Source organism: Taudactylus pleione, unplaced genomic scaffold, assembly GCF_031769625.1.
Source record: "Taudactylus pleione unplaced genomic scaffold, aTauple2 ptg000156l, whole genome shotgun sequence".
NCBI lineage: Eukaryota > Metazoa > Chordata > Amphibia > Anura > Myobatrachidae > Taudactylus > Taudactylus pleione.
Window position 1 is genome coordinate 1735183 of NW_028284558.1, and position 14392 is coordinate 1749574.

A 14392-nucleotide genomic window follows, 5' to 3' on the forward strand; every position below is an offset into this window, starting at 1 on the left:
TTCACTTCATTTATGAAGTCAGGGCTGAAAAAGTGAAAAGGTCAGAATCTGTTAAATTAGGAACGTCTACTAGCCTGGGAGCTAGATCAGTCAGACCTTCACTAGCTAGCCAGTGAGTTCTTTGGGTATTGTATATATGAAACTGAAAGTCTGGCCACTCATTAGGGTAGCCCTGCTTATAGATTTTATGAAGGCCATCTTGGAAGCTACCAGGGAATCTAGGGAGCCGTTCTTTTTCTGCTTTGTCTAGGACAGAGGACCAGCCGCGTCCGAAACTTTCATTTTCCTAAGTAATTTATCCATAGAACCACTCTTGGCCTTATCCCCAAGTGAGAGCCGGATCAATCTCTGGGGCAAATAAGAGCAGGAATGTCAGGAATGCCAGCATGGTTACGGAGAACCATCTAATTTTCCTTAATGAGAGCCGGTCTAATTGGGCAAAGTGATAAACCTGAGAAGAATACATTTTAGACGGGGGCATTCTGCCTGCTTATGCTACCCTGGCTTTTTGCAAATCACTGTGCTCGCCTCTGTGAGAGGACGCACTAGTTCTAGTTACCTCCTCTAACTCCCAATCTACTGGAGGGTAACTAGCATCCTTGAGTGAGTGAGAAAGGGGCAGTGTGTGGCAGTGACTAGCCCATAATGAGTGCGCTGTTGCGCAAACTGCTGGTCCGATCACACCACTAGGCCAGTCACTGGCTCTAACAAAATTAGCAATTTCATCTTCTGGAATTAATGTTCTTTTACTGCTGTGAACATTACCATGATTTGGATACAGGTTGTTCTATCCATGCAATCATAAATTAAGATGGAAGACCAGGAACAGAGAATTTTGTCCTTCCTGGAATGTATTATGTTGGGAGGTATGTATGAGTGCAAATGAGTACTAGATGGATCAGTCTGTAACAAACTATTAGTACAGTATGTGTATCTGCAGATGAAAGCTGAACAGTCAGGAACAGTTCCTGAACACAGGTGGTAAAGGTGAGAGAGACTGCATGCAGGAGGCTAGGTATAGCAGACTTTAATGATTGAAGCCTTGATGCTGAAGGCAGACAGCACACTGGTGTAAGGTAGCTCTGATAACAACAGGTGAGCAGATGGTAACTCTTAGTTTCACAATGGTAAGCGCAGCTGCCAAGCTTAATCCACTGGAAAGAAAGCACCAGTGGCGTAACCAGGGGGATGCGTGTGGGGCACTTTGCCCTGGGCGCCCCGGCAGAGGGGGGAGCCGCCGACATGGGCAATGCTAGAAGTCCTTCACTCCGGTGAGATGTGGTGGGACACATCTTAATGGATTATTCCAAGAGGCGGGTGACATTTGGCACAAGTGCAGATCGCGGACCGGAAGCCTATAGAAAGCAACAGTTTCATGGCTGTCTCCAGATGTCACTGGGCAGAAAAGTCAGTTCAGCGGCGGTGGGCAGAGAATGTAGACGTCGCAGGCAGAGCTCCTGCGGCCCAGGAAGAGACCATAAGACAACGAGCTCAAGACAGAAGAGCTCCAGCAGCAGAAGAATGTGGCTGAGGAAAGGTGACCAGTGGCACTGATAGGGGAGGGGTGGCGCACCATTTATTACTTTGCTCTGGGCACCGAACTCCCTAGTTATGCACCTGAAAAGCAATCAGGTGAAATAGCAGAGAGAGTAGTACAGATGCTGGAACTCAGGAGCTGGGAAACGCTTCTCTCACAGGAGACAAGGGGCCAAATGTGATATGATGAGAGTTTCGAAAATGTCAGAGTATAGCAGTAAACTCTCACACTTTTTAATCTCGGACAATGTAATAGAGTCTGAGAAAATTTAAACTCGCATGTTTTTAGACTCCAAAAACTCACAGTTTAAACTCTCATCCAGATGTTTTTCCATTTTGAAGATAAAACTCAACCAATGTGAGAGTTTACTGCTAAATTCTCACATTTTCTCAACTCTCACCCTATTACATTTGGCCCCAGATGTCCTAGGAGACTTGTTGTACTGGCAAAGGACAGGTGGCAGAGAGCAGTTTAAATAGCACAGGATTGGATGTGAGAGACATGTGTAGCTCAGGGACACTGTGAATGGCTAAAACAACTCAGCTGACTTTAAGTAAGATGGCGGCGCGCTTGCTGCTCCAAACCTCAGCTGCAGGTGAATCCTGACATAAGTGGCCAGCACACATGCACCAGCCAATGAATCGGCAGCGCCGAGTAGTGTAAGAGGGTCTAAGTACCCAATTTGTGACAATAAAAACCTGATCCAAATAAATCACAATATTACCATTCTTTTTGAGAAATATGTATACAGTATGTTCCCATATTAATCCTGTAGGTTGCCCTTGGTTCTAGTGGAAATATTAGAATGTGTTTGGCCAGAATAATTAAAAAGCCCACAAGTACAATACACCTCCAACTGGTTGTTTTTGCTTTTTGTTTTGTATGATTGAAATCTACTTCAGTTTTATATGTCTTACTCCTTGATTTCTTTACATCACCAGTAATGTGACAAACTACTTAACAGTGTACTTTATACTTTTGCATCATCCAGCCCAGATTTTCTAGCTAATTTGTAATTGGGTGCTGGGAAAGTATCAGCAAGTATATCGCCGTCCTTGCTGCTACAAAATTTGAGTAGGGACTCAATGCTGCTGCTCTTACCTCCTGGACTCCATACTGTGCTAAGAAAAGAGTAGAACTGGGGCTTTTTATGAGCATATGCAGAGCAGTAGCCTTAGAAGAGGCTCTGTCTCCCATTGAGGCTGCACCTACTGTAGTTTTGCTTCTGAACTGTTCCTTGGAAACCGTCAACAAAGGTATAGTATGTCCAGAGTCGGATTAAAGGCCACATGGGCCTGAAAATCTTCAAGGGCCTATACTGAGGTGGGTGTGGCCAGTGCCATGTGGTTGTGTACACCTCCTACTCTATCAGCCCCAATGTCTCCCTAAATACAAAAAAATAGGAAAATTGCATCATTTTGTAAGAACACTAGAAATACAGTTGTAATACTTATGATTTATGGCTGACCTTGTGGCCAGTTGATGGCTGGTCATCATTATGCTGTCTTGGTGATGGGTCAAAATTTTTATGTGGAGACCTGGAGCTGTATCTCCATCTGCCCCATTGTTAATCTGGCCCTGAGTATGTCTGTAGGAGCAGTCTGTCACACAAGTAAAGGAGAAGGAGATGGTGCTTATAATTGCCTCAACGAGCTAACTGAGAAGCAATGACTTACAGTAGTTGGACGACAGATTTGGACTATACATCTATAAAATGTGTTTCTACTACTGACCATCAGAACAAGAGTTTGTTTAGATACTTTCCTACTTCTAAACACTGGTTACTATCATTATTCTTGGACACCGCCATCAGCCAAGATGGTCAATCTGAAATGCTGGAGGTCACATTACTTCCTGTTTCCTGTTTAGGCCTATAAGTAAGCCACATTAAGTCAGATGGCTTCAGTATTATAACCTGTTCCTCCCTGTGCTAAGCAAACTGTTACAACCTGTTACCAATTTGCTCAATATACCTCTCAGAGATCTCTGCTGTATGTTACATAGGGGGGTATTCAATTAGCCCTGCATCTAATTGCCGTGCCGGAACTATTCAATTAGCGGGGATTACCCCGCGCATGAGTCCCCGCAGTCGGACTGAATCTCGCAGCTCATGGAGGTGCGAGGTAAAGTTTGCGGGGACAAAAACACAAAAATTGGGGTTGCTCGCGGGGGAAAAAAACATTGATTCCACAATTTATGCAGAATCAGTGTGTTTCCGCGCGTAAGTCCCGATTTTTCGGGGCGGGAAAAAGGCTATTTAATTGAATAGCCATTCCCCACGCAGCAGGGATTTTGGCCGGCAATTAGTCGCGGTGTAAACCTCGCGGCTGATTGAATACCCCCCATAGTGTGATTTATTCTATAAAACCATTTTACAGGAGCCTTGATACTGGCTCCTGTATTCCTTGTTAGCCCTTTATTCCAGCACTCCTAGACCAATAGCAAATCAACATCAAACGCTTCTATTAATAAAGTAATATTCTTGTGTTATCCAATGTCACTAGATTTGCATTAACCTGTGCTTGCCAACAATATGAAGTACTACACATAAATATAATCGACCTGTAATTTAGCAAAGACAAATTAAATGTTAGTTTTCTAAGTTTCTTACCTCACATAGGCTTGGCATTATCTGTCATGGTTACCCCTCTTTTTAGGAAGATACACTAAAAAGATAAAATAAAAAAGGGATGAAAATACATATAGAAAGTAACATGTTTGAAATGATAAACAATAAAAAAAGGTTTCAGAGTTCACTTCAGAAGTGACTAATATAACAGAGTTCTTGTATATACAGTTTACTATATTGTAAAGATGTGCGGGTTCGGTTTTCTGAAAATCGAGCTCACCCGTACTTCCCCGATCCGAGTGATTCTGAATAGCAGCTCAGATGTTCCCGCCTTGCTCGGATTCCAAATCGAGGCAAAACGTCATCATCCCGGAGTCGGATTCTCGCGGGTTTTGAATTCTATATAAGTCCCACCCGCTGTGATTCGGTAGCCATTTCACACTGACTCTAGTCTGCTAACGTGTCCAGTGGCTGCTGTGCTGTGTTCATTCATCCTCTCCACATCCAATGGCTGCTGCTGTGTTGTGTCCACTCTAGTCCCTGTGTCCAGTGGCTGCTGCTGTGTCCATCCACTCCCTCTGTCCAGTGGCTGCTGTGTCCATGCTCTCCACCTACATTGGCTGCTGCTGTGCTGTGTCCACTCCAGTCCCTGTGTCCAGTTGCTGCTGCTGTGTCAATCCATTCCCTGTGTCCAGTGGCTGCTATATCCAGCCTCTCCACCTCCAGTGGCTGCTGCTGTGTTGTATCCATTCCAGTTCCTGTGTCCAGTGGCTGCTGCTGTGTCAATCCGCTCCCTGTGTCCAGTGGCTGCTGTGTCCAGCCTCTCCACCTCCAATGGCTGCTGCTGTGCTGTGTACTCAGAAACAGTCCTCTTAATGTTATACACTGACTGTAGTGTTAATATTGTCCGAGCTAGATTTACAGTACAGGCAGATAGCAAATCATTGTTTATTATTTTTATAGTGCAGGAATTATTATAGTAGTCACACAGTGATGCTGCACTGTGACTCCGCAGTCTGCATAAAAAAATTGGATTTTGATAAAAGTAAAACAAATTTACAAGAAACTGGCCACCAACTGAAACACACTGTGCAGATATTAAGGCGGTGGCCCTTGACCTGCTGACTGATATATTTCACAGACAGTATTATTGGCCTGAAGTTTTTATCACAAAAATATATACAATTTTCACTCGCAGACACACTTAGACTCTGCTCAGGGATTTGTGACATTTCTGAACACACAATTTGTCCTACTGGCTAAGTGGGATTTTTCAGCACTGATTTTCCAGTTTTCATTTTCACACCTCTTCTACACTCAAAGTGAGAAGGGCTTGCATCTTCACTGACAGCAGTTGCAGAAGCACTCCTCATAAATAAAGGAATGCCACGTTGGTCATTTTAGTTTTTTTTGCACTAAACTTTCCTTTATTAGAGGTGGTTTTTTTACCACTGTAAAATATTTCAGATGACAATTCAGATGACGTTGAACTAGTATCGGATTTGTCATGACTGGTGGCAGCAGCTGCAGCGCTGGTAATCAGTTACTGCTTCTGCTCTTCTCTCGACTAATCATTATCCATATCAACGAATACCCAGACGTAGTAAAAACAATAGAAAATATTTTCTTCTACTTTTTCTTAATTTGCTACTCAGCTCACAGCGCTTTTATATGTATGTGAACAAACGCACTGGGGACAGTGCACAGGCCTAGTACAAACAATAGAAAACAATGTATATTTTTGATTTATCCTATTAATTTATAATTTGCAGCCCAGCTCACTGCGTGGAAACAGTGCTTTTATATGTACGAGAACAAACGCACTGGAGGACAGCGCACACAGATTGTATAAACAATTTTTTTTTCTTACTTTGTATTAATTTCTTTTTTAACATTTTTGCGGACTCACACTTCTTATATCACAGTGGGGTATGCAGCACCACTGTGTGTGATAGTTAGACTATTAAGGGAGTGGATGGACACAGCAACAACCACTGGAGGTGGAGGGGATTGACACAGCACAGTAGCAGCAACTGCACACAGGGAGTGGATGGGCATAGCACAGCAGCAGCCACTGGAGGTGCAGAGGATGGACACAGCACACTGGGCAGTTTAGCACACAGTACAGCACAGACTGGAGTCAGTGTGAAATGGCGCCGGAATCACTGCGGGAGGGACTTATATAGACTCCAAAACCCATGGGAATCGACTCCGGGATGATGATGTTTTGCCTAACTTTGGAATCCGAACAGGGCGGGAAAACCTGAGCCGGCGCCGGTGGACTCTGGTTTCAGAAAACTGAGGGCCTGTTCAGCTTTGGGAATAGAGTAAGCTATATGGCCTGAAATCAGACCCGCTCGTAAGGGCCAGCCGCTCGCAGGTAATGTGGGCGTTTTTTTTTCTCTCCTGCCGTGCGCAAAGCTGTGGAATGGCAAGGAGACCGTCGCGATAATCGCGACCATCAGCCTTGCGACAAGACCCTGTGGTAGGCCGAATGGACTTCCTGCTCTAATAGAGCAGGAAGTCCACTACTGACATCAGTTGTGTTGTCAGTAGGTCCTCCCTTAAACGGCAGGCGTTCCTAAGTGAACACCTGCGTTTGGCCAACCACCCCCCCCTACATGCCTACAAAACGGGGCGAGCTGTCACTCACCATCGACAGCTACCTTGTCTTGTCTTGTAGCAAGACAAGATGCTACTTTGCTAATTATGCACGCCCTTTAAACGGACTTTTGTTGTCCTGACACGTCTGCGTTCGCAACACCACACCCCCGCTTACAAGCACCTTCCCCTGTTACCACCCACAAATGGCACTATCTGTCACTCAAAGGAGCGACCTGATTGTGGCTTACGAGCAACCAAAAACAGATTGCAACGAATGGCTTGCGCACGCGCACTGCGATTATACGCATGCGCAGACGGGCAAAAATCGCTCAGAGCGAGCACAACATAGCGACGGGGTCTGAATCAGGTCCTATGTATGCTAACATATGAGAATCCAATCCATGCAGACCATAATGAACACCATACTACTATAATGTAGTATCTCAATTCCAAACATTGCAAGCTGACAGAGTTACACCTATAGGAAAACATTTTGTTGCTGCACTACTGCTATTCCTTAAAACACAAATATATTGTTATAGTAATTTGCACCATATAGTCTATAATAAATAATAGCATATTGTATCGCATATTGTATAAGGAAATAGGCATGGTACTAAATATTTCAACAACAATAAAAGTAACATTACTGATTAATATTAATGTTCGCCTGGACGGACTCATATCAGAGCCTCTGTACTTCTGACTCACTAATGGTACATCTGGGCGAATAAAGACTCCTGTCACAACTCACGGATGAGAGCCAGAAGCTCTCCGGGGCTTACGACAAGTGAGACCCTACCCTAGGGTCTCGTCGTAAGTCCCGATGGTCGCGATGGTCAATGACCATCGCGACCATCACCCTAGCGGTCGTTAGAGCTGTGGGTGTTAACCCACAGCCTAACGACCAAAACAGAGGCGGCCGGTCAGGATGCAAGCGGCCGCCCAGTTTCTGAGCGACCGCTTGCATCCTCCGACCGCCTCTGAATGAGGCCCTAAGTAACATGTTGCTTGGAATAATCACATATGTATCAATTCAAGGATTAATGTTAAATATCACTGTTTCCCCATACATAATTAGGGAAAGGCAAGGCGAAATATCTGGATATGCTTGTTGCTGAAAGTAGCCAATAATAATATCATATCACAATTGAACCATACTTATTAGTATTGTTTAGAACAAGCTATGGGCCTGATTCAGACCCACTCGCGAGCGGCTGTCCGCTCGCAAGTGGGTCGATGTTCTGGACTGAGCATGCGCACGACGGAGGGAGCTCCGTCGTGCGCATGCGCCAGACGCGACGAGCGAAGGAAAGTCCTTCGCTCGTTGTGTCTGATCAAAGGGGGCGTGCTGTCGATGTTGATTGACAGCACGCCCCCTTTGGTAGGCGTGCCGGGGGCGTGCCTCCCTGACGGGGCGTTCCCACGGGAACGCCTCCCGTCAGAAGCCGGCCCACTGACATCACTAGTGATGTCAGTGGGAGTGATTTTGGCTCTGATAGAGCCAAAATCACTCCGGAGCTTGCGGTTGAAAACCTCAACCGCAGGCTCCGGCTCGCAGTTTCGATGGTCGCGATGGTCACGACCATCGCGGCCATCAAAATGCACGCTCATATAGCCTGTGGGTGGTGACCCACAGCTATACGAGCGTCCAGGAGGACGCTCCATTTTCATGGAGGCCGGCCCTCATTCAGAGCGTGCGCTCTGCTCAGAGCGTACGGCTCTGAATGAGGGCCTATATCCCATAGACAACGTCTAAGATTCCCGCAAGGTTTACAAATGATAATTTTACGCAGTTTTGTATAGATTGGAGCTGCTTATAATTTATACATACATATGCCTATTATACAATGCTTCTATTAGAACAGGGACGAGGAGGACAAGCGGTGCACAGCTGTCCTCCCAGACAGCGTCTGACTTACCCCGCTCATCACCCTAGCGGTCGTTAGAGCTGTGGGTGTAAACCCACAGCCTAATGACCGAAACAGAGGCGGCCAGTCAGGATGCAAGCGGCCGCCCAGTTTCTGAGCGACCACTTGCATCCTCCGACCGCCTCTGAATGAGGGCCCTAGTACCAAGGCATGGAGTCTAACGTGCCGACGGTATTCACCAGGGACCTCCGCAGGGAGGTATGGACTTGTCTGCGTCCAACACACAGGTTGTGGCCCTCGGACTTGGTTTCCTAGGACACCGGATAAAGGAACGCTGGAGTAAGGTTGAGTGCCTATACTTTGGTATTTGTTTAGTGCCCAGAGACTCCCTCTTATAGGGATGAGTTTGTATCTCGCACCAAACGTGACGTCACATTTGGCACGCCTGTCTCAAAATTTTCCTGCAGGTCAGCACGCGCTCCCTTAGGGGAGCCGCTGCCGCTTGCATTTCGTAGTCGCGGCACGACAGAGGATGGAGTCGGAAGCAAGGACTCCAGCAGAGGGCGCCTGGGACTTCCAGCCCGCTGCCAACCGTGACTCCAGTGTTGCCAGACCCAGGAAGTGACCACAGGGGTCACACTGTGACAACTCCTTATTGCCACGAATTGTGGCCATATGGAAACTTTATTTTCGTGGGCTGGACATAAAGGATGATAAATATGCTACTTTATCTTGCAAATAAATACATTTGCAAAATAAACCTCTTGGGTATATTTTAAAAATGGAACCAATGGAAAAAGCACACCAAACTGTTCAAAATAAATTAACAGCTATATAAAATACACTAGATGAAGAATGGCACAGCAGAATGATATCACGTGGGTGCAGGAGCATTTCTATAATGGGGGCAGGGGGGCCCACATCACACACCCTGCACCCATATTTTTAATACTTACCCCTCTGCCTCCGGAGTCCCACGATGGCGCCGGTATCAGCGCTGTCAAGATTGCATGGAAAATGGCCACCGCAGCATCTTCCCAGCGTGTTGCGCATGCGCAGTAGGGAAAACACCAGGAAAATGGCGGTGGCACCATTTTCCCGGTGACATACGCCAAGCGCTGTAGACTCTGGCCACACTCTAGTGCCCAGAGTCTACCGGTACGTTGCTGCGCTGCGCTCACTGCGCTGCCGGCCGCAGTAGAGAGAGGAGGGAGCCCCAGACAGAGAATGCACATGGGCCCCCTCCTCTCTTGAAACGCCCCTGCGTGGGTGTCGCTGGCATGTGGCATACACGGTGCTGAAATTCCTAGTATTCTTTTCTCCTATGTGCCTAGAATACTTGTCATTTACATTCAAGTTTAAAAATACTAATAATAATTTAACAGTTTAGTATAGTCCTGGGGTAGCCATCCTATGGCACTCCAGATAGCGGCAGGGGGGCTGCCAATATGTCAGTAAGTATGATTAAAGGTCGATTACAAAAAACAAATAAAAAATGGTCTTTTAATAAATGTTTGATTTAACCCCAGAATCACAACATCGATTTTCTTTGATTTTAATTCGATTAAAATCGACCTTTAGTAAATACACCACTAGGGCTCATACACATGGTCGATTTTCCTGTGTCTATGGCACATTTTGCCTGAACTACAGTCATCCCTTGGTTAGCGGTGAAAATGTGACATTAGCGTTCATACTGAAAACTGGATGAACATAGAAGCAAAACAAGAAATCATTCAGAGTGCATATCCCAAGCAAAACAGAAATCATTCAGAGTGCATATCTGTCCTGCGTTCATGGTGGAACCAGCAACTTGCTCATCGGTTTTTATGAACTCGGGGCCCGATTCAGACCCGCTCACTAGGCTGCGTTTGCACGTAGCCTGCCGATGTTCGCAATCTGCGCATGCCTTTAAGATGCAGTGCGTGTGCGCGAATCAGTTCACGTAATCACGAAGTGATCGCCCCTTGTACAGAGACGCCTCTCCAGAATGAGTGACAGGACGAGCCGTTTGTGGATGGTGACAGGGGTTTGTCGATGGAAACGGGTGTGGTGGTGCGAACGCTGGCGTGTCTGTGAGTCTCAATGCCATTTCAGAGGCGTGCATAATTAAGACGCAGTGTTATTATACACGTCACATGGCTGAAATACACTCTGAATCACTCACAGTGCTTGCGGTAGGGGCTTGGTCAGCCACAAGTGCTGTGTATGGATCCGATGTTACCGATTGTTGTATATACTTCCTGGAGATTATGTATATTACTAACAGAAAGTGGGCATCTTAAGACAGGCTGGTGGGCGTCTAAATACACGCCGCGATCGCACACCAAGACATAGTGGGCATGCTAATGTGCTAATGCCTTGCAGTGCGAACGCGGGATTTGCATACTTTGGCAGCTGACGGCTGCGTGCAAACGCATCTAGCTAGTGGGTCTGAATCGGGCTCTCTATTTGCAGTGCTATACGTCAAGTGTGGAATTCAGGGCCTGATTCAGGTTGGTTCGCAAGGCTGCATTCACACGCAGCCAGCCGATGTTTGCATTCTGTGCATGCGTATAAGACGCAGTGCGCATGTGCAAACCGACCACAGTGATCGAGAAGCATTCGCAGAAAGCACGTAGAGTCTTCACACAGTGATTGAGAGGAAGTGACCATTTGAGGGTGGTGACGGGGGGTGGTCAGAGAAAAGCAGGCATGCCTGGGCATTTAAACGGCGTTACAGGTGTGCATAATTAAGCCCCTGCGACAGCATAAACTGGCAGAGGTCTAGATGGCGACAGGAAGTTTAGCAGTTTCTGCTGTAAGGTCAGGTCAACCACAACTATGTTTCCGATGTTATTCAATGGTAGCGATGTTTTTGCTGACTTGCGGATGCATATCATGAGAAGGGGGCGGCTTTATACAGTGATGGGCGTCTTGGTATAGTGCTGCGGTTGGCATGCGATCGCAGTGAGCAAGGTGCGTGTGAACGCAGCCTTGCGAACCAACCTGTTACCTGAATCAGGCCCTCAGCTTAGAATAAACTTACCACGGGCAAAGAGATTCCTGAGTGTATGAGACCTTAATGATGCAAAGAAGTTTATCATTTTAAACTGGATTTTCTGTGTTTGTTAACGGAGTAGGGGCAGATAAATTAATATGAATGTTTGCAACTGTTATTTTTATAAATTGTAAATGAAAGTAAAGAGAAAACATACTGTATAAGAAATGTTATAATCATTAATTTTTTTAAGAACATGACACTGATGCAAATTCTCCTATTGTCCCTCCTTCGGGTCTAATCATGTATATATCTCTATGGAAAACCCAACAATTCGCTGTAAAAAGTTTCTGTATTTTTGTGTCTGAAGACAATGGGGATTTAGCCAAACTATGCTGTGCTGAGGAATGTTCAGCTCACTATAGTATTGTGTGTGACTTGTTGGGTTTTATCCAGGGCTATTTTTCAGCAGGAACCCAGGGCCCGATTCAGACCCGCCCGCTAGGCTGCGTTCGCTCGTAGCTGTCCATGTTTCGCAATGTGTGCGTGCGTGAACTAGTCCATGCGATCGGGAAGCATTCGCTCGCTGCGCATAGCCAGCTCAGCAGAATGAGTGACAGGACAAGCCGTTATGGGTGATGACAGGGGATGGTCGATGAAAATGGGGGTGTGGTGGTGCGAACGCAGGCATCTCTGAGCGTCTTAACGCCGTTTCAGAGGAGTGCATAATTAAGACGCAGCGTCATAGTACACGTTACATGGTTATTTTACACACTGAAGCACTCGCAGTGCTTGCGGTAGGGTATGGTCGACCACAAGTACTGCGTTCGCTTCCGATGGTACTCGATGGTTGCATACACTTCCTGGAGATGACCTGTATAAGTGGGCATCTTAAGGCAGGTTGGTGGGCTTCTAAATACACACCTGCGATCGCACGCCAAGACATAGTGAGCATGCTAATGTCTTGCCGTGCGATCACCAAATTTGCATACTTTGGCAGCTGACGGCTGCGTGTGAACGCATCTAGCGAGCGGGTCTGAATCGAGCCCTCAGTTCTTAAACCTCTCATTAACTATGAGGTAATGTCCTGGACCAAAATTTATTTTCCATATGATAAGGGTTATTTTAAAGGCCCTTTTGAGTGCTTTCTTTTCTAAATACTATATAGATCTATATATATATAATACATATATAAGTGTATATAATATATATCATTGGTTTTCTAGTTCCACCCACAGTAGCTCCACCCATGAACCTATTTTTCCAGAAAAATAGCCCTGGTTTTATCCAAACGTAAATGTTCAGTTTATTTACATTCCAGTGTTTACATACAAAATAAGTTTTTTTTTTTAAATATATATATTTTTTTATGCTAATATTTTTACCAGCAATTCCAGACATGTTTCTTGATCATAGGGCCGTACTCAATTAGCCGCGATAAGCCGTTTTTGGCTAAAAGTTTCCGGCGATTACGTCATTTCGGCAGGCGAAAACTTATCCCTGTATTCAATTCCAAAGACTTTTCGCCAGTGCGAAAAGTCTGCGACTTGTATCCAGCGGAAAAGATTCGCCTCTAAATGCAGGCGAAAAAAAGTGCAGAATTTGGGGTGCAAAGTTGCGGAAACACCCCTGCAGCCATGTGACAGTCTCCCAAAGGTAAACTGCGTCAAAAAATGTTTAAAAAATACTTGACATCTCCCCAAAAAAGTACTTTCGTTTTGGGGGTGAAAAAAACAAAATTGGGGGACAAACTTAAAAACTAGCAAAATAGACTCCAGGGGGTCCCCCCAAGTATGCCCCAGGTGTTTTTTTTATTGCAGGTATTTGCTGAAGATGTGTTTTTTAAATTTTTTAAAACCTCTCTTCAGCGACTTTTAACCACGCTTGCACCCATTTTCATGTACCCCAAATTTGCTGGGACTACTTATTTTGCCAAAAAAACCCTGCTAAATGCTATTCTTCACCATTTGTGCAAAGACGCTAAATAGCAGCAATTGAGAGCATTTCAGCACCCCAAATACCTTCAGCAGGGTTATCGGGTGATCCCCCATGTCAGTGCAACTTTTGGGGGGTGTCAGGCTGATTTCCTCAAATCTGACAGCACTCTTCGTGTTTTCTCCTAAAACACGCGATGTACTGTAGGCGGAAGGTCCGTCTGGCGAAAAGGATGGGACTTTTCGTGGCTAATTGAATACGGCCAATAGAATCTACAAATAATTAACTTTTTTAAAAACTAAAAATAATAATAATAATGATAAAAAAAACATTTTAGGCTTCATTTTACATGTGCAATTAGTCCTGTTTCGTAGAGGCTTCCACTTCATGGGCATGTGGGTTTTTTTTTCCAGTCGTTCTATGTTATTGTGTTATTTGCTTCCTTGGTAGTAAAATGGTTAAGGGACAGTGGGCCTGATTCAGAGCCGGACGCTATTTGTGCTCGCTCGTTCAGAAAAAGGGGCCGGCTATTTAAATTGAGCTCTCGCTCTTTGCGGTCTGTTGACGCCTCTATGTCTGAGCGAGCGAACGAAACATGCGCTCGCTATTTTGTAAAGACGCCCCCTGGCCGCTCACATCCTACGTAATCTCCGCTATTTACTAGATTAATCGAGTACATCTCAGTGCTTGTGGTTGGATTTTCCTACCGCAATCATGCGAACAGTTCAGGCTAAGAAACAACCAAGTGACGTGGCCGATGACGCTGCTTTGTTAATTATGCACACTCTTAAAACGCCCGTTTTGACCGTTTGGTCACGTAAGACAGCTTGTGGATGCATACAAGCATTTAGACAACTGTGCCAAGCAGACAAACACAACCATTGTGCCTTAAGGCA